Genomic DNA, 25,448 nt, shown 5'->3' with positions numbered 1-25,448 from the left:
CATATGTCACTAAACTGCTATAGACCACAGCTGCATGATGCAGCCTATAGTGAGCTTCCTGGCGTAGGTGCGCACGGTGAGTGACATCATCGCTGACTTCCTACGCGGCGCTTGTGATGATGTCACTCACTGCGTGCACCTCCGCCAGGAAGTCCCTGTAGGAAACAGGGAGATGTAAGTAGAAGTGAGTTACCTACTCAAACTTGGCTACTTACTACATAAGGGAGGATCTGCCTACCACTAGGTTCTAACCTATCTACATAGGGCAGTGCATCCCAATCATGGTGCCTCCAGCCTGCGGCTGTCTGGGCATGCTGGGAGTTGTAGTTTTGCAACAGCTGGAGACACCCTGGGTGAAGAACACTGACTTAGGTGATATCATTGTTAAAATGGGAGCCCTACCTTCCGGGGGTCATATCTATCTAGGGGCCTTTCTACCTACTGGAAAGCCCTACTTGATGGGCTTCATATCTATCTGCGGACCTGTCTACCTATGGCTGACATATCTATCCGGGGCTCTGTCTGCCTAATGGGGGAGCCCACTCTTCCTACCAACTGGGGGGGTGGCATATCTATCTGGGGCATTATTTACTTACTAGGGGAGCCCTACCTACCTGATGAGGAGACATACCGACCTGATAAAGGGACATACCTTCCTGAAGGGGGGGCTAATTACTTAATGGGAAGGATTTACTTTATCCTCCTAATGGGGTGACATACTGGTCTGCCTATTACGGTTCCATTAATAAAGACCTTATTTGCAGACTATTTTGGTTGAAATTATTATTTTATGTGCCAGGACAAGTGGATTGTCATGAGGGACAAGTAGATTGTGCTCCATTTAGTCTCTTGGACAAGTAGTTTTTAAAAAAACATTTCCACACCCCTGATGGGTATCATTCCAGTAGGACACATATATGATGCAGTGATTCACACACGGCTCCTGTTGTGCCGCTCATTTTGTGCTACTATCAAGACATTCCCATATATGAGGCTGTTTTACAATTTCCTGAAAGTCACCTGCTGTGCCCTCTGTAGAGCAGCTGAAATAACTCAATGACACTGATGTTTTATGGGTAATGTTTCCATTCTCCCTCCCCTCCTTTCAGCACTGCAGGTTGTCTGATTAATTGTGTTAAACAGGTGGATAGGTCGGTGGTGGTGTCACTATGGCTATTCTCTCACTTACGATAAAGCCACCTGCTGTGTAATGTATAGAGATCATGTGATGAGAGTTCAGATCAGAGATGGAGATCATGTACTAAATTTAAATGATGTTCCATCAAAAGAAAGCTGATAGCAGCATGGTCACCCATGTGATCTATTTCTCTTTGGACATACTGTCCTACTTCTGTTCTTGCTCAATAATTTCCACTTAAAACTGCACTACAGTGAACTGGATGACTGAAAGTAAAAACCGCTATAACAAACTTGATCATTTAATTAGCAGTATCCTAAAAATTATGATTGGGACATTTTTTCCAATTTTGTTTTATACTATATCTCCTATCATTTGTAATAACTGTCTGGATCTGGTATGATCACATAATAATTTTGACATTTTTTGAACAGATATGTTTACAAGTAGCAAAAATGTAGTCAAACTTGTACGTCAATGTCCAGGGGTACTTCGCCCCTAGGCATCTTATCCCCTATCCAAGGATAGGGGATAAGATGTCTGATTGCGGGGGTCCCATTGCTGGGTCTGATCTCTCTTGCAGCCCCCGAGTCATGAGGGGGCGGGGCCATGACTTCCCCAACCGCCGGCCCCTGTATCGTGACCACGGAGCAAACTGATGACTCAGGGGACTGCAGGAGAGATCGCGGGACCCCCACGATCAGACATCTTATCCCCTATTCTTGTATTGGGGATAAGATATCTAGGGGCAGAGTGCCCCTTTAAGTCTACGGGTGTAATGAATGTCAAAAGGGCTTCTTTTTGTGTTTTCTTTCCATCTGGATGGTATTTTTTGAAGGACAAAGATAGCAAATGCTGTTTTAAAGTGTTGTATGTTTTTAAATCATTTTTTTTTTACCATTAGAGACAATTGAAACATGAAAACATTTTGACTTCCATGGGTGTATATATAGACTTTTTCATATATTTAATCAGTTGTTTTGTCTGTAATGCAGAGCCACTGCAATTATTCTCTATGGGAGCTCCCGGAGATAGCCAAATGCTTTGCTTGGCTATCTCTGCAGTTCCCATAAAGAGTGAATGAAGCATAACGCACATGTGCATCCCTCCGTTGCATTTTAACTGGTGACTTGTAACCTTGTTCTCATTTGCAGGGGATCCCAGCAGTAAGACCGCCTGCAATCAGGTAGTTGTCCCCTATCCTGAGGTTAGGTCTGTATCAGATCTGACAAAAAATACAGGACTTCTTGCTCCTTTTTATTTCCTCCCCACAGAGAGACCTTGTATTGCTTAGTACTTAGGAATTATATTTGCATTTTAGCAACCACAAGGTTAACATGTCTAAAAGTATGTCCTTTCTCTTGGCAGTCGCAATCTATCGAGTATTTGGGGTTTGTATTCCTGCTGATAGTTAGTCCATATTCTCCCATAGTTATTCTGGGAACTTCCGGCCAATAGGCCTCCTGGAACAAAAAAAACTTCTTTTTTTTTTTAGACTATTCCTATCTTTTTTTCTTCAGTCATTTTTTGTCAAGCTTGACAAATTGTTCTGCACCTTTCAGTCTTAATACAGCAGAAAACCTCTGGCGGCCAGACATTACATTATTATATTGCTTAGGCTTCTAAAACGAGCCCTCTCCCACTCTGTGAGGGAGGATATGCCCTTGGTCACCTGGGAGTTGGCAGCAAATGTGTTGGCTTATGTGGAAAAAACACCCCTCATCAGACCAGACTCAAAGGCCCCCTTACACCGATTATGCCTTTCTGGGCTACATTAGCCCCCCCACTGTCTATTTCTAGCTTTTTAAATTCTACTTTACTATATGATCTCTTGATGTCTGGATCACTTCGCTCGCCAGCCAAATAAATGGAATATATCCAGCTCCAACACTTTGTGGAACGAGTGGGCACTAGTCTTTATGCATTCCTAGTTCTGTTTTGAGACTTTGCATAACATTCTCCCCAGTCACAAAAGCGTTGTCAGCAATCTAGAGCATTTTGATTTCGGGTTCGTCTAATCCCTGACCCTTCTTTGCAGTGGCATAGGAGAATCAATTGCAAAAGACCTTACAGACTTCATATAGGAAGGCCTTGTTCACAAGGGTCATGTAGCAAATTACAAAATATTATTACATTGGTACAGGGTTCCAGTGGTCTTGCAGAGAATCTTCCCTAATTGGTCTGTTTTGTCCTGGTGAGGTGGGGGGTGCCCTGGGCACCATGACGCACACATGCCCTCCTCTTAATCTGTTTTATATTCATTTGATTTTTGGAGTGATCCCCAATGACCCTTCTTTGCTTTTGCTACCAATGCTCCTGGTCTCCAGTAGGACTCTGGCCAGGATACTTTTACTTTTTATCGATGGCAGTGAGGACAATTCGGCTTGGTTCACACTAACTGGAATTTCTGATGAGAATTCCGCATAGGAATTGCTGGCAATGGAATTCTGCTGCATCATAATTTCTGACTGAAATTCATAAACAGAATTCTAGTCAGAAATTCAGAATTTCAGAGACAGATTTTTTGCCACTGAAATTCCGCTGCCGAAAAAATGAACTTGTTCATTCTTCAAGTGGAGCGGCTGCATTGTTCAAGCAGTTCTAATGCCGACTGATTCAGTCAGTGCTGGCCGCACTTTGGAGCTCTGGGGAAAAAAAGTTTCTGTTTGGAGCTTCCTAAGTGTGAACCCAGCCTTATACTGAGGTGATAGAAGGATACTTGGTCCCCATCAGTGTCGAAATGGTTTGCTGAAGTGCTCCACCTACAAAGGATGGAGAAGTTACTGTCAGACACACATGGACACCTTGAGCATTTTACCATTATCTGGCAGCCTTGGTTGGACTTTTCTTGCCTGAGTAATTCACATCTCATTGACCCTCTGCACAGTCTCTTTAGTGCCCCTCATACTCCTTATCTTTGCCATGTATAATTTATAATATGGTGTGCTTGCTCTAACAGTGTTTTACCACTTTGTCCTTGGCAGATCTTGGATAGACTTGTTATTCTTTTTGTTTCTCTTTAACATTTGCTATACACAATTATGGAGCTTTTATAACCTCTTTCCTGTCCCTCCAAGCTTTGTATTCTCATGATAGTCTGTTAGATTATGGTGATCAACTAGGGTTTCTTAGGTCCTCTCCAAAGTGTGTGTGTTTGTGTGTGTGTGTGTGTGTGTGTATGTATGTATGTATGTATATGTGTGTGTGTGTGTATATATATATATATATATATATATATATATATATATATATATATATATGTATGTGTGTATATATATACTCTTCTGTGTGTTGCCATGAGCTAACACTTGCTGCAACAGGTTGCTACTATGTTTTTCTTTTGTACACCATTATGTTATTATTTGTGTTGTAATAAAAGACTTTAAGGGTAGGGTCACATGTAGTGCATCCGAAGCATTTTTAATGCTGCGGATGCGCCAATGCCAATCACTTGAGGGAGCTCCCTGCTACGACCTGGTAGCCCTGTGTGTGAGAAATGAAAGAAGCAACCTGGTTGCTGTGGGCAACTGCTTCACTGTGTTCCTTTGCACAAGATTTACTAGATCTACCCCAGTGTTTCCAAACAGTGTGCTGACAGCCGACGACTGTCCAGGAATGCTGGGAGTTGTAGTTTTGCAACAGCTGGAGGGACGCTGTTTGGAGAACACTGATCTACACCGTTGTTTTACAGATTAGGATCCATATAATTGATTCGTTCATAATTCAAAAGATACTGCTTCCAGAAAAAAAGTAGGAAAATAGACATTTTCAGAAACATAAGTAAAGATCTAACAAATATTGAGCATTGCTGGGCACTGTATTTTTCAGCTAGAGAGCAATATGTCTGTTAACATTAGCTATATGTGAGTTAATATTTCTTGGCCTGTCCTCCAGTAGCTTTGCTGTAATAGTTGGAAGTTATATGTACACGGCCATTGTTAGTCAAGATGAGCAGAAGAACATATTGTATTATGGCTAGACATCATCCAAACAGATGTCTTAACTTCACAGCACTCTCAAATACAGATGGAGATGTCTGTATAGCCACCCTCTGCTATGGAAGCGATGGTTCATAGACCAAATATGGGTCACTCTTATTACCAGTCTGGCTGATACATTTTACCTCTAGCATACTCAGTATAGGGGAGAAATTACTATAAAAGAGGTTTGTCATTCTTTTCAAATGTATGGCTTTTATATGACAATTTTATTTTATTTTTTTTACCTAATTTTGCTTATGTGCAACCTATTTATCAAATAGTCGCACGACCTTGATAAATAAATTGCGCGTAAGCAAAAACCGTGAAACCGGCTTAGGCTGGGTTCACACCACGTTTTGTTAAATACGGTTCCTGTATACGGCTGGGAGGGGGGGCGGTCTTCATCGCGGCGCCCGCACTCAGCCGTATCCGGGAACTGTATTTAATGCATGTCTATGAGCCGACTGGAGTGAACCACAACCTCCGGTCGGCTTAGTTTTCGGCCGTATGCGGTTTCCCGACCGTAGGCAAAAAAACGCGGTCCACCACGTTTTTGCCTGCGGTCAGGAAACCGCATATGGCCGAAAACGAAGCCGACCGGAGGCTGTGGTTCACTCCAGTCGGCTCATAGACATGCATTAAATACGGTTCCCGAATACGGCTGAGTGCGGGCGCCGCGATTAAGCCCCGCCCCCCTCCTCCCAGCCGTAGATGGGAACCGTATTTAACAAAACGTGGTGTGAACCCAGCCTTACAAAAGCATTTTTTAAAGCAGAAAAGTTTTCCCTTATGTCAATAGCCAAAGTGTTTTTTTTTATCTACCCTTTTTATTACCAGTAGCGTTGCTAGAGAGTGACGGGGAGGGAGGGCGTAGCACATCGGGTGACACCCTGACTGGCCTGCCTGGCACTAAATAGCTGCACTCCAACTATCCCGGAACAACCCATCCACCCTCCTCAGAAATAAAAAAAATAAAAAATATTAAAAACATACCATGCCGCACAATGAATATACGTACTCTGGAGTCTTTTTTTTGTTTAATTTTGAGCCCGCATTTTGTGACGTTGGTGGGTGGAGTCTTGCGTTGTTGCGCTGAGGCCGGAGTTTGTCAGGAAGGAAGACAGCGCAGCACCAACAGGCACATAAACAACAGTGAAGCCACAAAAAAAAAAACTGCTCAGTACGTTACCCACCCAAAATGTGCATGAAGCTGTATTACTATGGATGTTTCTTTTATTTTTTTATTTTTTTTTAAGGAAAAATTTTAGTGCCACATATTTACTTAGTCTGTAAAAATTCTTACACAATTATTTTGTGCCTTATTCTATTTTAACAAAACATTAATTTTAAAATGTAATGAGCACGCCAGCATGTAAATTAACAAGGTGTGCAGTGTGCATTTTCAACCTTAAAATTAATAGTTATTAAATTAATTTTTTTCTATGATTAACATCAACATTAATGTAGTAGCTTTGTTTCATGAACAGTTGTTAAAGTGGTTGTTAATGTCCTTTTCTGCAGACGTATGCACTTTCTGTAAGCCATGTTGGACCTGGAATACATATGCGACTTTTAAATGGAGATGTGACTTTTTTTTCTTGATAAATAGTGACTGTCGCATTTGATAAATAGATGACCACTGCAAAGTAAATTTAAAAAAATTACGACGTGAGCAGATTTCAGAAATGTGCTTTGAATAATCAAAAAGTCACAGCATGTATAGAAAAGTTGCACATTACGCAAAAAAATTTTTTTTACTACAGAGTTTGATAAATCTCCTTCAATGGGTTTAGTTTGCAGAATATTGCCTCGACTGGATACAATTGCTGCAAATCTTCAGCTATTAGCAGACTAATATACACAAAAAGGTTTCCTGTGCGTAATTGATCTACACCATGACCATAAGTTTAACACAAAGAAAACAGCGTGCATGGATCATAAATGTAACAAAGTTTATTTTATTGAAATAAATGCATGAAATAGACAAGACAAAGATACAATCAAGTAAAAATGGTGCTATGGTGGAAACTGAAAGGAAAAGGTGTGGGGGGGGGGGGGGGGGGCATGCACACCAATACTGTATGTGCAACATATAAAGTGCGACAAGATACAGTAAATCTACTTATTACTAGCAGCATAAATACAGTGCACTACTCCTTTAAGAGGAGAACTGCAGCAACACAAGTAAAGTACAAAAGTGCATTATACAGGGTAAAAGGCATAACTGTAAACATATAGTACAGTGGTTACCAAAGGTGACAGCAAGTGCAGCGTGCAGGCCTCCCACACCCAAACGTTTTCACTCCTAGGCCTCTTCCGCCCCGTTTGGGTGTGGGAGGCCTGCACGCTGCACTTGCTGTCACCTTTGGTAACCACTGTACTATATGTTTACAGTTATGCCTTTTGCACTTCTAATATGCTTTTGAATGAATTAGCTTGCTTACCCTGTACAATGCACTTTTGTACTGCTGCTACACTAGTGCAACTATAGGGCGGTGTATATACCCCCTTTTATGCACTTTACTTGCGGTGCTGCTGCAGTTCTCCTCTTAAAGGAGTAGTGCACTGTATTTATGCTGCTAGTAATAAGTAGATTTACTGTATCTTGTCGCACTTTATATGTTGCATATCCAGTATTAGCGTGCATGACCCCCCCCCTTTTCTGTCAGTTTCCACCACAGCACCATTTTTACTTGATTTTATCTTTGTCTTGTCTATTCCATGCATTTGTCAATAAAATAAGCTTTGTTACATTTATGATCTATGTACGCTGTTTTCTTTGTGTTCAATCAACTTATTAGCAGGACTAAGCCGACATGAATAATGTTAATAAGAACAGTTCAGTTTACAGTGATCTTTGAGTTTATTAGAAAGCTTGAAGTTTCGTTAAGGCTAGGTTTCCACTTGGGTTTTTTCTGGCAGTTTTTGGATATCTGCCACTGCAGTTTTTGAGCCAAAGCCAGAAGTGTATTCAAAAGGAATAGGACATATAAAGGAAGGACTTACACTTCTCCTCCCTTATGGATCCACTTCTGACTTTAGCTCAAAAACTGCAGTGGCAGTTTTCCAAAAACTGCCAGAAAAAAAACCCAAGTGGAAACCTAGCCTTAAGGGGATCTAAGTGAGTTTACCTTAATGGCCGATTGTAGCATAGCCTAAGAATGTTTGATTGTTGTGGTCTGACCTCCATAACTTCAGCCAATCAAAGCAATGAACAAGTCACTTCATGCACAGTGGCCTGTCTGTACATACAGCCGTGCCTATCGACTCCTCCTGCTGAATTGAATAAGACTAAAAGGGTATTCCAGGCAATAGAAGAAAAAAAAAAACATTCTTTGCTCTGGTCCCCTGCAGCTCCTGTTCGCCTCCGTCTGGTCACAGGCTACATTGGTTTGCTGAGTTGACAGGTCCTGCTCCAAGCGCTTTTCTTGGAAGCAGAAAGAAGAGGGAAGATCGTGGCACTGGATGGAGACAAAGCCATGTCTTCTGCTGCTACATTGCTGGATCAGCTCTCCTGGTTTTACTGTATGGGAGTATCCGGTTTCCAAGGCAACCAGTACCACAAGATTAACTTGGGCCTAGTGGTCTAGTTGAAGAGTCTACCATAGATTTCCTTCCTTCTGTTTGTGCTACATTCACTTTCCTGGCTCCAGTTCCTCGGCATTGTTCCTGGATATCACTCTTGCTTTGTCCTTGGGTTGTTTGCCTGGTACCTGTTGTTTTTCACTTAGCTTTGATCCTTGGCTCCATCTCTGATTATGGTCTCAAGTCGCCCACTGACAGTTCTTCTGGTGATGACTTTTTGCCCTGTTTCTGACTATGCTACTCCTATATCAGTACTATTACCGCCACTAACAGGAGGCTAAGAGAAGATGAGAAAACAGCATAGCACTGCGCTACTCAGGAACAGGGATGCTTTTATACACAACTTTTTTTGTGCCAGTTTGTCATTGTTTTTTTTTTTTTTTTTTTAGCCAAAGCCAGGAGTATATCGAGCAGTAAGTCCTTACTTTTTAATCCACGTATGGATTTTGCTAAAGGAAAAAAAAAAAAAACTTGAATGAAAAACTGCCACAAAAACTGTGCGTGAAACCACAGTTTTGAAGAAGAGATTTTTTTTTTTTTTTTTCCACCTAATGCCAAATATAAAACAGACAGCTCTGCTTTTACTTTTGGAACTTCCCCAAGAATTCATGTTCTGTTTCCTTTTGTTCTGGCTTATATTAATAACTGTAACATATTTATGGTTCCTTTCCACTTTCTTGCCTAAGACATTTACTACTAGTGTATTCGATTCTACATTTAAGTAAAATTGATGACTAAGTATTTGTATGTTTTTTTATTTTTTATGTATTTTATCAAAATAAAATCTGTAAAAGATCCTTTACTATCATGCCTCATTTAGGCCAAATTTGTACCCTGTGGAAGTTTATTCACTGCCTTCAGGGTACCACTCTGTGGGTCGGATGCTGAGCGCCCGGTCCACAGAGTGTAAGGAGATGAGGAGTGATGTATAGCCGTCCGTATAGTATACAGGGGGGCATAGTGTACCCTTGTATACTTTACAGGAGCCGGGAATCCCATCACTATACTGATGAGACTCCCTGCTCCTATAGCCCCTTTGGGCAGTATACAGAGCGCCCATAATGCAATGTCTTCCCAAACAGGGAGCCTCCAATTGTTGCAAAACTACAACTCCCAGCATGCCCAGTCTGGGCATGCTGGGAGTTGTAGTTTTGCAACAGCTGGAGTCTCCCTGTCTGGGAAGACACTGCCATATGGGTCTGTTCACATTTTACAAAACGTACAATGTGAACAGAGCCTCCCACCCTTACCAGCCTGGCTCCCATCTGAAGCGCTGCCCCTAATGATGTCATCACTAGGGGGTGGAGCTACACAGACCCAGCCGGGACTGGAGGGAGGTAAGCGGACTTCGTCTTCTGTATACACTATATACAGCTATCTATAGATAGCTGTACATGGTGTATACCGCCCAGAGGGTTAACCTACACTGTCCAGCAGTGTAAGTTAACTCTTTCCTTGCTGGGCTGGTGCATAGCACACAGCTTAGCAAGGGGTTAATTGAGCCAGCAATGTGTATACTGTATACACATTGCAGGCTCACTGTAGGTTCTTGCTGGGCAGTAGATATATGACCAGATCACAGCGAGTGTCACACATGACACCCGCTGTGATCCTCCTGTATAATGTATAGATGCAGCTGGCCGCTCTTCTATGGTCCCCTGCACTGGTGTATAGATACACCTAGTAATATTTACCACAGAGAGCTGTGATTGGCTGGAACCATCTGGCCAATCACAGCTCTCTGCGGGAAATATGAATAGGTGTATATATATATATACACGGCAGTGCAGGGACCATAGAAGAGCGGCCGCCGGATCTATACATTATACAGAAGGATCACAACGGACCTGGGGCAATCTGTCAGTTAGTACAGGTACTACTACTCCCATCATGGAACAGTGTGTTCCATGCTGGGAGTAGTAGTACTACCTAAAAAATGTAAAAAAAAAAAAAAAAAAAAAAATAAATACACACTAAAATTTTATTATTGTCAGCTACATTTTTAGTGCCCTACCCGCCCACATAAATTGAGCCCACATAAATTTTTTTTATTAAAAAGATAAATTTCGTTTAATGCAATTTTTTTCCCATCACTACTGTCTTTTTTATTATTATTTTTTAATGGCACCCTACAAAATTTTATTAAGAGGTATCTCCATCACTTTTTTCGATCACTAAAGTCCGAAAAAGAATAAAAACCGCCTGCAAAAACGCCAAAGTTAAAACCCACATGATGTTTTTCTATAGATTTCTATCGGAGGAAAACGCCAAGATTTTCCCGAAAAAAACCCCAAGTGGATATGGCATTTTGCAATTCCCTATTGACTTGAAGCTAACATCTGGCCGCAGCATTTTTTCACACAAAAAAACGCCATGCGGCAGAATGGGCATTTTTATTGCTGTTTTTGCAAAAAGTAGAAACCTAGCCTAATAGTGCCGTTCTTCTCCTATGGGGCAGAAAGTTTTGGGCTCCCTAAGGTTTCAGGGCACAGGTGCAGCTTCTATCTCTGTACCTCCTACATTTATACAACTTATCTGCTGCCTTTTATAGTTTTGAATTAGTACTCTTATGAGCTATATAAATATGAAAATGCCCCCCTCGGCTTATACTCGAGTGAACTCTCCGCCTGTCAATCCCTTTCAGTAGTCTTCAACCTGCGGACCTCCAGATGTTGCAAAACTACAACTCCCAACATGTCCGGACAGTCATCGGCTGTCTGGGCATGCTGGGAATTGTAGTTTTGCAACATCTGTAGGTCCGCAGGTTGAAGACCACTGCGGCCGTCGTCATCATCCAGACCCCCCCTTTAGTTTTCTACTCACCTCCCCTTGGTGGGAAGGAAGGGTGAGCTGATCCGGGCCATCTATGCTGCAGGGACCGTCCGGTGGGGAGGGTTAGTTGTTCCGGGCTGTCCATTTTCACCGGGAGGCCCTCTTCTCCGCTCCGGGCCCGGCCCCGGACTAGTGACGTTGCCTTGACGACGACGCACAGGGACATTCATGCGCAGGGAGGTCTAAAGGGGGGGTCTAGATGATGACGAAGACCTCAGTAGTCTTCAACCTGTGGACCTCCACATGTTTCAAAACTACAACTCCCAGCATGCCCGGACAGCCGATGGCTGTCCAGGCATGCTGGGAGTTGTAGTTTTGCAGCATCTGGAGGTCCGCAGGTTGAAGACCACTGAAGGGATTGACAGGCGGTGATGATGACGGGGGTCTGGATGATGATATGGGGGGGGGGATGATGTGTTTCCCACCCTAGGCTTATAGTCGAGTCAATAACCTTTCCTGGGTTTCTGGGGTGAAATTAGAGGCCTTGGCTTATATTCGGGTTGGCTTATACTCTTGTATATACGGTAAGTGTCTAACACTGCAGATCTCCTTTAATGGGCATAGTGTAGTGTTGTGAATAAGGTCTGTTTAACCAACAGGTAAAATCCTGTTTTAATGTCTAGTACTAGATCTATTTCTGGAACTCTGGGAACTTGTTGTGTATCTATATATAGTGCCAATTTTACATTCAGTGCTTTAATTGTACTCCTTTTGTGCATGCCTTTTTCCTGCCCTTTAGGCCAAAGAAATCCATCATCTTTGCCAACCACACACAAGAAACTTGAGCAAGCTGTTAAAATACTGTAAACTAGAACTAAAGTCTGAAGTAAGCTGTTAAATCAGTGCTGTGGAATAGGCGGGTACAATATAAGCAATGGCAATAAGATATATAACAAAGGAACAAGACCATGATTTTATAACCAGTGTACCTGCTGTACCTCAACAGAGAAAAATAAAACCCTCATACAGCCACATACTGAATATGAAAAAATAGATATAGGAAATTTTAACATACTTATTTTGTTTAAAAAGTTTTCTTAAAAGTTGTACAATAACAGTAAAGCGTGTAACCATGGCTATCATTTTAATCATGTTGACCCAGAGAGAACATGTCAGTTTTAACAAATGGTGTAAAAACCAAATCCCCCAAAAGTTGCAAAAGCGTTTTTCTTTTCAATTTCAATAATATATATATTTTTTTGTACCATACATTTTATGGTAAAATAAAAGTTGTCACTGGAGATGTAACGTCATGCCATGCCTCATGCGGGTGCTGCACGAAGATCGCGGGTGGTCCCAGCGGCGGGCTCCCCACAAATTGTCATCTTATCTCCTGTCCTTTGGATAGGGGATAAGATGTCTATGGCCGGAATACGCCTTTAAGGTACAATCGGTCACTAATCTACTAAAATGATTGTTCATGGTTAACATTCACCCACTGAACATTTTGTTTAATTTGAAATTCAATATTTTCCTCCTCTTATATCTAATGTGCATTGGTTCCTTTAGAGACCTTTTATGGCTACTATTGATATTTAGTTTCTGTTTTAGCCATGATATAGAGCACAATTTAAATCAACTGGTGCCACCAGAAAGTTATACAGATTTGTAAATCACTTCTATTTAAAAATCTTAACCCTTCCAGTACTTCTCAGCTGCTCCAGAGGAAGTTCATCTCTTTTTGAATTTCATTTCTGTCTGACCACAGTGCTCTCTGCTGACACTTCTGTCCATTTTAGGAACTGTCCAGAGTAGGAGCAAAATCCCCATAGCAAACCTATCCTGCTATGGACAGAGGTGTCGGCAGAGAGCACTGTGGTCAGACAAAAATGAAATTCAAAAAGAAATGAACTTCCTGTGGAGCATATAGCAGTTGATAAATGCTGGAAGGATTAAGATTTTTTAATAGAAGTAATTTACAAATCTGTTTAACTTTCTGGCACCAGTTGATTTAAAAAAAAAGTACCCCTTTAACTGGTTAACGACCGGAAAGTGTATACACATCCTTGTGCCGTTAACAGGGTATGGCGCGGGCTGCCGTCATACCGGCCGGCCCTCAGCTGATTCTTGCAGCTGAGGGCTGGCGTTAATAGCCGACATGCAGCGATCGCCGCGGCCAGCTGACAGCAGCGTCTAAAAATACCTCTAACTGCTCCCTGGTGGTCGCGGGGGGCGATCCACTTCTGAAGTAGCCGAAAGGCTTACCTCTGCTCCTGTGTCGGCTGCTGCGCTGTGAATGATAAAGCCTGGCAGGACCAGGCTTTATCAATCGACCGCAGAGCACACAAATCAATGTGGTTCTATGGAACCACATTGATTTGTATGAGGAATCAAATGATTCCTCCTTAAAGTCCCCTAAGGGGACTAAAAGTGTAACAAAAAAAAAGTTTCAAAAAAGTTTAAAAACACACACATTAACCCCTTCCTTTATTAAAAGTTTAAATCACACCCCTTTTCCCAAATTCCTTATAAAAAATATATAAACATAATAAAATTAAACATGTGGTATCTCCGCGTGCGTAAATGTCCAAGCTATAAAAATATAAGGTTAGGTAAACCGCACGGTTAATGGCATGCACGTAAAAAAATTCCAAATTCAAAAATTGCGTATTTTTGGTCACTTTGTGTACCCTAAAAAAATGTATAAAAAGTGATCAAAAAGTCTGATCAAAACAATCATGATACTGATAAAAACTACTGATCACGGCTCAAAAAATGAGCCCCCATACCGCCCCATATACGGAAAAATTAAAAATTTATAGGGGTCAGAAGATGACAATTTGAAACAAAAAAAATTATAACTACATGCACCAAAATTATTATAAGTAGTAAAATAAAGAAAAACTATATAATTTGGGTATCCTTGTAACCTTATGGACCTACAGAATAAATATATGGTGTCATTTTTACCGAAAAGTGCACTGTGTAGAATCTGAAGCCCCCAAACTTACAAAATGGCATATTTTTTTCCAATTTTGCCCCACAAATAACTTTTTTCTGGGTTCGCCGTAAATTTTGTGGTGAAATGATTGATGTCATTACAAAGTAAAATTGGTGGCGCAAAAAAATAAGCATCATATGAGTCTGTAGATGCAAAATTGAAAGCGTTATGATTTTTAGAGGGTGATGAGGAAAAAAATGAAAGTGGAAAAAACCCATGGTTCTTAAGGGGTTAATTCTGCTGCTATTGGACTCTGCCCCATTGACAGACATGCTCCTGATGATGATCTAGGTTCCTGTAATGCTTTCTTCATTACTGCCCCCTCTATTGCTCCCCATTCTTCTGATGGGTCATAATTTCCAATTACATTACTTCAAGGAATGTAAGAAAAATACCTGCACCTGAAGCTTGACATTTTATATGTATTTTCCTTCCCCATCTGAGAGTTGTCAATGTTTTTCCATTTTGCTTACTGGGAACCAGCATTAAAATGTATACTGGGCCTTATATGAGTGCTAAGCCAGCATACATTCCGTTCACACACACAGCATTTATAGTGGGGGCTATTATATTGCAGTAAAATTTTCCATTATCCTATATTGCTGGTAGAGTGGTGACAAGTAAACTTACATTTAGTGGTACATTGGTTTCTGTGGTGAAGGCACTATAGAATTTATGGAATAAGTTTTAGATCACGGGAGGTCGGAGCACGCCCCCCCCCCCCCCCCCAAAAAAAAAATTAAAAAAAAATCTGCTCACTATTTGTTACACACTTTGTGTTGTAGAACATCACTTTACATCAACTATACAATAAGTGTAGATTAATTGTAATTAAATGGGCACTGTCAGATTCAAAAACGTTATATGTTGTACATCTTGGCAAAACATTAACCTTTCTAGTATACTTTATCAGAGCACAGAGGAGTCCTATCAGACAGGAGAGAGCACAGAGGAGTCCTATCAGACAGGAGAGAGCACAGAGGAGTCGTATGAGACAGGAGAGAGCACAGAGCTGGCTCACCCTCACTTACTTATGGGTGGTAACACTCAAGATTGCAGGCAATCCATTCACTTTACATCAATTAAGATAGGTATACTGAAGGCATACACAAGAAGCTTTACATCATTCTCTGGTAATAGCGTATGCTGCACTATATAATAAAACCAAAATCCTGGAGTGCTTTTTTAAATTAGTTTTCCAATTCACGTCTATTGGAGAATGACTGGGACAAGATATGCAATTCAAGTCACTTTATATATTAAAGGGGTTATCCACCATCAGGTGATTTTAGTACGTACCTGGCAGACAATAATGGACATGCTTAGGAAGGATCTGCGCTTGTCTTGGGGCTAAATGGCTATGTTGTGAGATTACCATAACACTGTGGCTAGCTTTTTGTGAACTGGTATTTCCTGTTTGACTTGCAGTATGTTTTTTTTTTTTTTACTACAAATCCCACAATGCCATTTTCCTCCCTCTCACACATCAGCCACCCCACCCATTGAAACAAATGACCTGTGGTTTTCAATCAGGGTGCCTACAGCTGTTGCATTAGTCGTAGATTGATCCCTCCACCCATTGAAGCAGACAGGCTTCCTGTCATCAGCTGACTAGTGAGTCAGGTCTCGACCACATTGCAACCTGGGAAAATTCCGAGACAACAGTCATTTTGTATGCTGGTAAAAATAAATATTGGAGCGATAATCACATAAGAATTGTGAGAAAACCGTCACACACAGGTACAGACACTATATTATGAACTACACTAACTTCACAGCCCCTGTAGCATAGTCAAATAAAAAAAATCCTGGAATAACCCTTTAAAGGAGTAGTGCAGTAAAAAATTACATCGCTAAGTTATAGATAAGATAAGTTATAGATCGCGGGGGTCCGACCGCGATCTCCAGTCTGCCGAAAGCGGCCGTTCCGACATGGAGGGGGCGTGTTGGACTCTGCTCCATGCGGGGTCGGCACGCCCCCTTCCAGCAGACTGCCCTGGCCCTGTTCAGGAGATCACTGGGGGATCTTTTAATTCAGAACTCCTTTAAAGTCATATGACTGTTCCTATAGTCTATCCCAGGCCTTTTACAAAAATAGAATAGTTCTTTAGTTATTAAAATGGGGAAACAACAAAGTATCTATTTCCATTAAATAAAATACAGGAATAGGTGTAAGCAGATGTTTCTTATTTTTTGTGCCTCTTCTTTTGAGCTTCTTCATCTGAAGTCCCAGAAATATAGATATCTCCCTTTTTTGTAAGATTACAGAGGCCATTCTATAAGTTTTTGTTATATGCCCAGTACTTGTAAAGTGTAAGAGGTTATTTTAGTTAAAATCTTTCTAAATCACAGATGCTGTAAGTTTTGGATTGTTTGTTAACTATAGTTCATACTCTGTTATGTCTGCATCAAGAAAATAATCTATATTTTGTAGCATATTTTTTGCGGTTTTAAGCATCTGTTAACCCCTTAACGACGCAGGACGTATATTTACGCCCTGCGCCGGCTCCCGCGATATGAAGCGGGATCGCGCCGCGATCCTGCATCATATCGCGTCGGTCCCGGCGCTCATCAACGGCCGGGACCCGCGGCTAATACCACACATCGCCGATCGCGGCGATGTGCGGTATTAACCCTTTAGAAGCGGCGGTCAAAGCTGACCGCCGCTTCTAAAGTGAAACTGAAAGTGACCCGGCTGCTCAGTCGGGCTGTTCGGGACCGCCGCGGTGAAATCGCAGCGTCCCGAACAGCTGATCGGACACCGGGAGGGCCCTTACCTGCCTCCTCGGTGTCCGATCGACGAATGACTGCTCCGTGCCTGAGATCCAGGCAGAAGCAGTCAAGCGCCGATAATGCTGATCACAGGCGTGTTAATACACGCCAGTGATCAGCATAGGAGATCAGTGTGTGCAGTGTTATAGGTCCCTATGGGACCTATAACACTGCAAAAAAAATGTAAAAAAAAAAGTGTTAATAAAGGTCATTTAACCCCTTCCCTAATAAAAGTTTGAATCACCCCCCTTTTCCCATAAAAAAAATAAAACAGTGTAAAAAAAATATATATAAACATATGTGGTATCGCCGCGTGCGTAAATGTCTGAACTATAAAAATATATCATTAATTAAACCGCACGGTCAATGGCGTACGCGCAAAAAAATTCCAAAGTCCAAAAAAGCGTATTTTGGTCACTTTTTATACCATTAAAAAAATGAATAAAAAGTGATCAAAAAGTCCGATCAAAACAAAAATCATACCAATAAAAACTTCAGATCACTGCGCAAAAAATGAGTCCTCATACCGCCCTGTAAATGGAAAAATAAAAAAGTTATAGGGGTCAGAAGATGACATTTTTAAACGTATAAATTTTCCTGCATGTAGTTATGATTTTTTCCAGAAGTGCGACAAAATCAAACCTATATAAGTAGGGTATCATTTTAACCGTATGGACCTACAGAATAAGGATAAGGTGTAATTTTTACCGAAATATGCACTGCATAGAAACAGAAGCCCCCAAAAGTTACAAAATGGCGTTTTTTTTTCGATTTTGTCGCACAATGATTTTTTTTTTCCGTTTCGCCGTGCATTTTTGGGTAAAATGACTAATTTCACTGCAAAGTAGAATTGGCGACGCAAAAAATAAGCCATAATATGGATTTTTAGGTGGAAAATTGAAAGGGTTATGATTTTTAAAAGGTAAGGAGGAAAAAAACGAAAGTGCAAAAAACGGAAAAACCCTGAGTCCTTAAGGGGTTAAAGGGATACTCTGCTGCCTCAGCGTTTGGAACATTTTGTTCTGAACACTTTGAGCAGGTGGCGGGGTCGTGACATCATGGCCACGCCCCTCATGCGCCATGCCCCCCCTCAATGAAAGTCTATGGCAGGGGGCCTGATGGCCACCACGCCCACTCCCATAGACTTTCATTGAGGGGGCATGACATGACGTCATGAGGGGCGAGGCCGTGATGTCACGACCCCGCCGCCCGCACCCAGGGTTCTAAAAGAACGCCAGGTGCTGCATAGAGATCGTGGGGGTTCCTGCGACGGTACCCCCGCAATCAGACATCTTATTCCCTATCCTTTGGATAGGGGATAATATGTCTTGGGCGGAGTACCCCTTTTAAGCTTTATATCATTTAAACCTTTTGGTAGATCCTTCTTCATCAGCCATTTTCAGAGGATACAGTTCTTTTCTTATCTATTAGACATGTTTATAGTCATGATCTTGTTAGATACCTCATTGAGGTAACATCAGAAAAGCCTAGTAATACTTGGATCCTATGGTGACAATGAAGATTTATAAAGTAACATCCGGTTATAACATGTTTGACTGTTTTTCCACTTGTTGATTGATGGAATTGCGGCTTCTTCAATGTTAAAGGGGTACTCCCCCCCCCCCCCCCCCTAGACATCTTATCCCCTATCCTTTGGATAGGGGATAAGCTGTCTAGGGGTGGAGTACCCCTTTAAACCTGTGACATCCATATGCTTCAGTTATAGGTAGAACTGAGCCATTTGCAGACAGAAGGGAGAGAAGGGAAAACGATGAAAGAAAATATAAAAGGAATTTTGGGGACTGTGGAGCCTTTGGTTAGCTGTCTGGCTCTAGAACATTTGTTTAGTTCTGTCACTGTAGCTTTCTCTGTTTACACAACCACTTCACATACTAATCACTCTCACAGAATTGCTATTGGGTCCTGTCTGCCAAATGGAGTTGGCAGTGTGAAGAAAGTACAACCGTATGTTGCAGGGGTTTTATTTTTTCTCTTGTTTATTTTTAGAAAGTGTCGAGAAACATTTAAGATTTCTGCATAGGCTTGTATTGAAAGGGTTATGGTCCTCAAGTGTTTCAGATTATCTCACCGTACTTATTATTTTGGATTTTTGTTGTTGTCTTGAATTGTTGTTTGTGGGCGAGTCAGTTTGTAGGTTTCTTTGTCATAGGTTCATCTAACAATCAGATACATATTAGATTTTATGAATTCATATCTGAGATAATGATGTCTGGAAAAATGCCATGTTGTGATGCTGAGCAAATGGGATTTACCGAATCTTTCCCAAATTCAGGGAGATGTATGTGCACAGATTGCTGCAACGTACATGGTGGGCAAAATGAAACGGCATCTTAACAGGCTCTGGACAGAGTGAGTTAGAAGGAGAATAAATGCAGCAATATTCATTTGTAACTCATGCATGAAATTAGCAGAAACCCCCCCACAAAATCTGTAAGTGTACACTGCATGCAGGGGATAGGAAAATTGGTCACATGCTACATGTGAATAAGGCTGTTTTCACACTGCATTGTTGCAGTTTCTGGCAGAGATGCATAAAGGGGAGAGTCGCCAATGTATATCTCCACCATATAGTCATGATAGATGCCACTTAGTGGCATACGCCATACATAGACTTCCATGTTAAAAAACATATCTGTATATGCCCTTATAGGATCCTGTTCTATGGAATAGCACTAGGATCTGCACTATTTCACCCAGAAATTTACTGCAAATCCTAAATGAAACCTCCTGAATAGATGAAACTTTATTGGCATCAGTCATATGATTGGAGTTAATGGATATGTTTGCTGTTATGTTTTTAGTCACATGTATTATATGATTTTCTACAACTAATCTGTTACGCCTGGACATAACCAAATATTACCTGCAGTATATAGGGTCTATGCCTCATCAGCACTTTCTATACACTCTCCTTCAAGGTAAGGAGGAGATGGTTATAGAAGGGTTAAACATTTTGGGTGCATTTGCCAAATATTCAGGAATCAGAATTTTTTTTCTTTCTTAATCACTTGTGATATACAGAGTCTGGTTCTAGGAAAATGGGTTTAAATGTAAACTCCATCTTGCAATAAGTCTGCTGGTCCAGACAGCTGTTGTCGGAGCCATCCGGATTGGTTCCCGGTGACATCACTTCACCACAGCTGGCTCTGTGCATGTCCCTGGAGGCTGCGCTTACAGCTGGAACTGCTCTAGCATGGGAGGTGATATCTGCTTTGGATCTGCTTATGTGATTAATGGCTTATGCTTTCTTATTAGACAGTGGGAGCACTTTATCCCCCCTTGTTTATTCCTGGCTGATTAAGGCTGACTTGTATTGTGCAGTAGGGGGCACAGCAGAAACTTTACGGCACTAGAATATGGTGGGCTTTAACCAAGATGTGTGTTGCAATTGGGAGAAAATTTTGAAATATTTCAATTACTTACCACATTTCTCTTAAAATGTCCCTATCATTTAAAAAGACTTGTCAAAATTTTAGATATTTTATAACTGAGCCGAGAGGCAAAGATCACTAAGAGCTGCCACATGGTTATCCCTGCTCGTACTCCTAATCTGTCGGGGGCTCAACATCGAAACCTCGACCAATCAAAACCTTTTTTTTTTTTTTACATGACAGGTACACTTTAAACCGTTTCCTTCAATCAAATTCTGTTTCTAGTTATCAATGGCAAGAAACAGACAAGGTCATGACTAAAGAGTGGTAAATGTACCCTTGTTTATATCATATTACAGTTAATATAAAAATCTAATCTACACAAAAAGAAGAGAAACTTAACAATGATTAACTTATTCTAATTATGTTGCATTACATATGTTGTATTGATCATGTATTTCAGCCTGTAGTACAAAAGTTGCATTTACAATTCTGCTCATTGTTATTGGTTGGCAGATACATCTAGCTCTTCCCCCAACAAAACAACTGCTTTTGCTGCCATAGGGGAAATGCGCTGTTGTTCAGCTGAAGAACGTCTCTCTGTTCTGTAGTTTCCTGTATAAATAGCAACCCTAGGAATTGAAGGTGAAAGGCTATGTTCACATGGCAGAATGTCCACATGGAACATGGCGCACATTCTGCAAACAGTGGATGCCAGTAGAACTTGCTGGCGCTAGGACCGCACTGCCTTCAAAGACTACAATGCATTTCTGGACAGATTCCACTGAAAGAATAATGTAAATTATTTCCGTGGAGTCCAGAATTAGAATTTTCATGCCAGATCTTTCCACTGCGGAAATTCTGCCGTGTGAATGAGGCCTAGCTGGGAACAGTTAAATGAATGATGGTCCATTAAACAGCAATTATTCTGAGCTTCTGTTTATAGACAATGGTTCTTAACATGAGACTACACCTGCAATGCACTGTAGGGTTGGAATCATGTATAGTATTTTGCTCAGCATTATATAGTTATACAGTCATGCCCGTAAATGTTGGTACCCATGACATTTTTCAAGAAAATTAAGTATTTCTCATAGAAAAGGATTGCAGGAACACATGTTTTGCTATACACATGTTTATTCCCTTTGTGTGTATTGGAACTAACCAAAAAAGGGAGGCAAAAAAGCAAATTGGACATAATGTCACACCAAACTCCCAAAAATTGTCTGGACAAAATTATTGGCACCCTTTCAAAATTGTGGAAAAATAAGTTTGTTTCAAGCATGTGATGCTCCTTTTAAACTCACCTGGGGGAAGTAACAGGTGTGGGCAATATAAAAATCACACCTTAAAGCAGATAAAAAGGAGAGAAGTTCATTTAGTCTTTGCATTGTGTCAGTGTGTGCTACACTAAGCATGGAAAACAGAAAGAGGAGAAGAGAACTGTCTGAGGACTTGAGAACCAAAATTGTGGAAAAATATCAACAATCTCAAGGTTACAAGTCCATCTCCAGAGATCTAGATTTGTCTTTGTCCACAGTGCGCAACATTATCAAGAGGTTTACAACCCATGGCACTGTAGCTAATCTCCCTAGACGTGGATGGAAAAGAAAAATTTATAAAAGGTGTCAATGCAGAATAGTCCGGATAGAGGATAAGCAGCCCCAAACAAGTTGTCAAAGATATTCAAGCTGTCCTGCAGGCTCAGGGAGCATCAGTGTCGGCGCAAACTGTTGACATTTAAATGAAATTAAACGCTATGGCAGGAGATCCAGGAGGACCCTGACACAGAGACATTAAAAAGCAAGACTACATTTTGCCAAAATGAGCTTGAGTAAGCTAAAATCCTTCTGGGAAAACTTCTTGTGGACAGATGAGACCAAGATAGAGCTTTTTGGTAAAGCACTTCATTCTACTGTTTACCGAAAACAGAATGAGGCCTACAAAGATAAGAACACAGTACCTACTGTGAAATATGGTGGAGGTTCAATAATGTTTTGGGGTTGTTTTGCTGCCTCTGGCACTGGGTGCCTTGAATGTGTGCAATGCATCATGAAATCTGAGGATTACCAATGGATTTTGGGTCGCACTGTGCAGCCCAGTGTCAGAAAGTTGGGTTTGCGTCCAAGATCTTGGGTCTTCCAGCAGGACAATAACCCCGAACATACATCAGAAATCACCCAGAAATGGATGGCAACAAAGAGCTGAAGAATTCTGAAGTGTCAAGCAATGAGTCCAGATCTAAATCCCATTGAACACCTGTGGAGAGATCTTAAAATTGTTGTTGGGAAAAGGCGCCTTCCAATAAGAGAGACCTGGAGCAGTTTGCAAAGGAAGAGTGGTCCAACATTCCGGCTGAGAGGTGTAAGAAGCTTATTGATGGTTATAGGAAGCGACTGATTACAGTTTTTTTTTCCAAAGGGTGCGCAACCAAATATTAAGTTAAGGGTGCCAATAAATTTGTCCAGCCCATTTTTGGAGTTTGGTGTGACATTATTCCCTTTGTGTGTATTGGAACTAAACCAAAAAAGGGAGGAAAAAAAAGCAAATTGGACATAAACATGTGTATAGCAAAACATGTGTTACTGCAATCCTTTTCTGTGAGAAATACTTCATTTTCTTAAAAATTTAGGGGGTGCCAACATTTACAACCATGACTGTACAAAATACTGACCCAAAAACTACCATGTGAAAGTGGCCTAAGCCTCCCCCATTGGGTCTATATGGTAAATAAAATGCTTCTAATTTCTAATACAAATTGCATATAGAAGCCAACAATAAATGAGACTGTCTTGGGGTTTCACACTTGCAGTGACAAGGTCAAATACCACAGCTATATGCTACCCAGTCTACTGTGCTGCTGAGTCTCATGTGTAGTCTGCCCCCTCCATAACCTTCAGTAGTTACTAGGAGGATAATGTTTTCACCACATTTATTTTACGGCTCATGAACCACAGTAATTTGAGTGCATTCTAATTTCTGGTGATGTACAGCAGTTACGATTTCTAAAATACTTAAAGAATGAGTATGGAGGCTGGGGACTTGCTGGTAAGTGATGGGTTAATCCTGATACTATGGGAAAGGTTACATTTGCTTTGCAGACAAAATCCTTTTCAATAACCTAGTGTTTTCAGAGGACCTTCTGTGTTATGTTTCGGGCTCTCTGAATTTGCACCTGTCATTGCCTGAGGCTTTGTTTCAGAGCGGCTTGTAAAATTGCAGTGAAGGAGGAATCTTATTAAAATGTACAGGAAAGAAGTAGGATTCTCTCTCCAGAAAAGACAGAACAGCAGGTTCATTTGTCTATAGCTTCCACAAATAACAAGCATGTGCTGCATGCCAAGGGTATCAAGGTATAATCATTTTTGTCTAGCCTGTGCTCCTTCATCTGGCTTAAATAACTTGCCTCTACTGAAAGTACAGGCAGGGGAAAAGTGAGGACCAAGTAGCCTAGTGCTAGTTCAAACGATAGCTTTTTTTTTTTTTTTTTTTTTTCAATCTCCCAAACAAGTGCACACTTAGCTCAGGGAGATGGGGAACATTTGCTGCCAGACACATCTCCCTTTGAAAACAAAGGATCTGGCATGATGAATCCAAATGCCCCATTGGATACTTGATATTATGTACTGTAAGTAATCAATGAAGATTCCTACTGAACAGCAGCAAAAAGAGATATAGTATGATAAATTGAAACAAAAAGTACCGTATTTATCGGGGTATACCACGCACCGGCCTATAACACGCACCCTCATTTTACCAAGGATATTTGGGTAAAAAAAAGTTTTTTACCCAAATATCCATGATAAAATGAGGGTGCGTGTGTGCGCGTGTATACCCCGATATACCCCCAGGAAAGGCAGGGGGAGAGAGGCCGTCACTGCCCGCTTCTCTCCCCCTGCCTTTCCTGGGGTCTAGAGCGCTGCTGTCGGCCCTTTTCACCCCCTGGTTATCGGCGCCGCTGCCCGTTCTGTCCCCCTGACTATCGGTGCCGGCGCCGACAGCCAGGGGGAGAGAAGCGGCAGCGGCACCCATTGCCGGCGCCGCTGCCCCGTTGCCTCCCCCCATCCCCGGTGGCATAATTACCTGAGTCGGGTCCGCGCTGCTCCAGGCCTCCGTCGTGCGCCCCCAGCGTCGTTGCTATGCGCGGCGCTCTGACGTCATGCGCCGCGCCGTTCAGCGCATAGCAACAACGCCGGGGACGCACGACGGAGGCCTGGAGCAGCGAGGACCCGACTCAGGTAATTATGCCACCGGGGATGGGGGGAGGCAACGGGGCAGCGTCGCCGGCAATGGGTGCCGCTGCCCCTTCTCTCCCCCTGGCTGTCGGCGCCGCTTCTCTCCCCCTGGCTATCGGCGCCGGCACCGATAGTCAGGGGGACAGAACGGGCAGCGGCGCCGATAACCAGGGGGTGAAAAGGGCCGACAGCAGCGCTCTAGACCCCAGGAAAGGCAGGGGGAGAGAAGCGGGCAGCGACGGCCTCTCTCCCCCTGCCTTTCCTGGGGGTGTATCGGCGTATAACACGCACACAGACTTTAGGCTAAAAATTTTAGCCTAAAAAGTGCGTGTTATACGCCGATAAATACGGTATATAAAACAAATAAAAGTTATGTTACTCAGTACCTAATCCTGATCATGTACATATAATGTGTCTAGCACCTACAGTGGGTCAAAAAAGTATTTACTCAGCCACCAATTGTGCAAGTTCTCCCACTTAAAAAGATGAGGCCTGTAATTTTCATCATAGGTGTACCTCAACTATGAGAGACATAATGAGAAAAAAAATCCATAAAATCACATTGTCGGATTT

General features: G+C 41.8%; 1 protein-coding gene and 1 long non-coding RNA gene across 3 annotated transcripts in view; one reads left to right on the top strand and one right to left on the bottom strand.

The window, feature by feature from the left end:
- The window catches only part of SMTNL2 (smoothelin like 2), a 115,508-nt gene that overhangs the window by 16,974 nt on the left and 73,086 nt on the right, over nt 1-25,448 (top strand). The gene's annotated exons all lie outside the window — the stretch shown is intronic.
- The window catches only part of LOC130356747 (uncharacterized), a 33,588-nt gene continuing 10,355 nt past the window's right edge, over nt 2,216-25,448 (bottom strand). The window contains exon 3 of the long non-coding RNA XR_008888977.1: nt 2,216-2,601. This is a non-coding gene — a long non-coding RNA (uncharacterized LOC130356747). The remainder of the gene's footprint in view (nt 2,602-25,448) is intronic.

The sequence above is a fragment of the Hyla sarda genome, chromosome 2, assembly GCF_029499605.1.
Source record: "Hyla sarda isolate aHylSar1 chromosome 2, aHylSar1.hap1, whole genome shotgun sequence".
Lineage (NCBI taxonomy): Eukaryota > Metazoa > Chordata > Amphibia > Anura > Hylidae > Hyla > Hyla sarda.
This window is presented reverse-complemented; position numbering and strand designations above follow the sequence as displayed.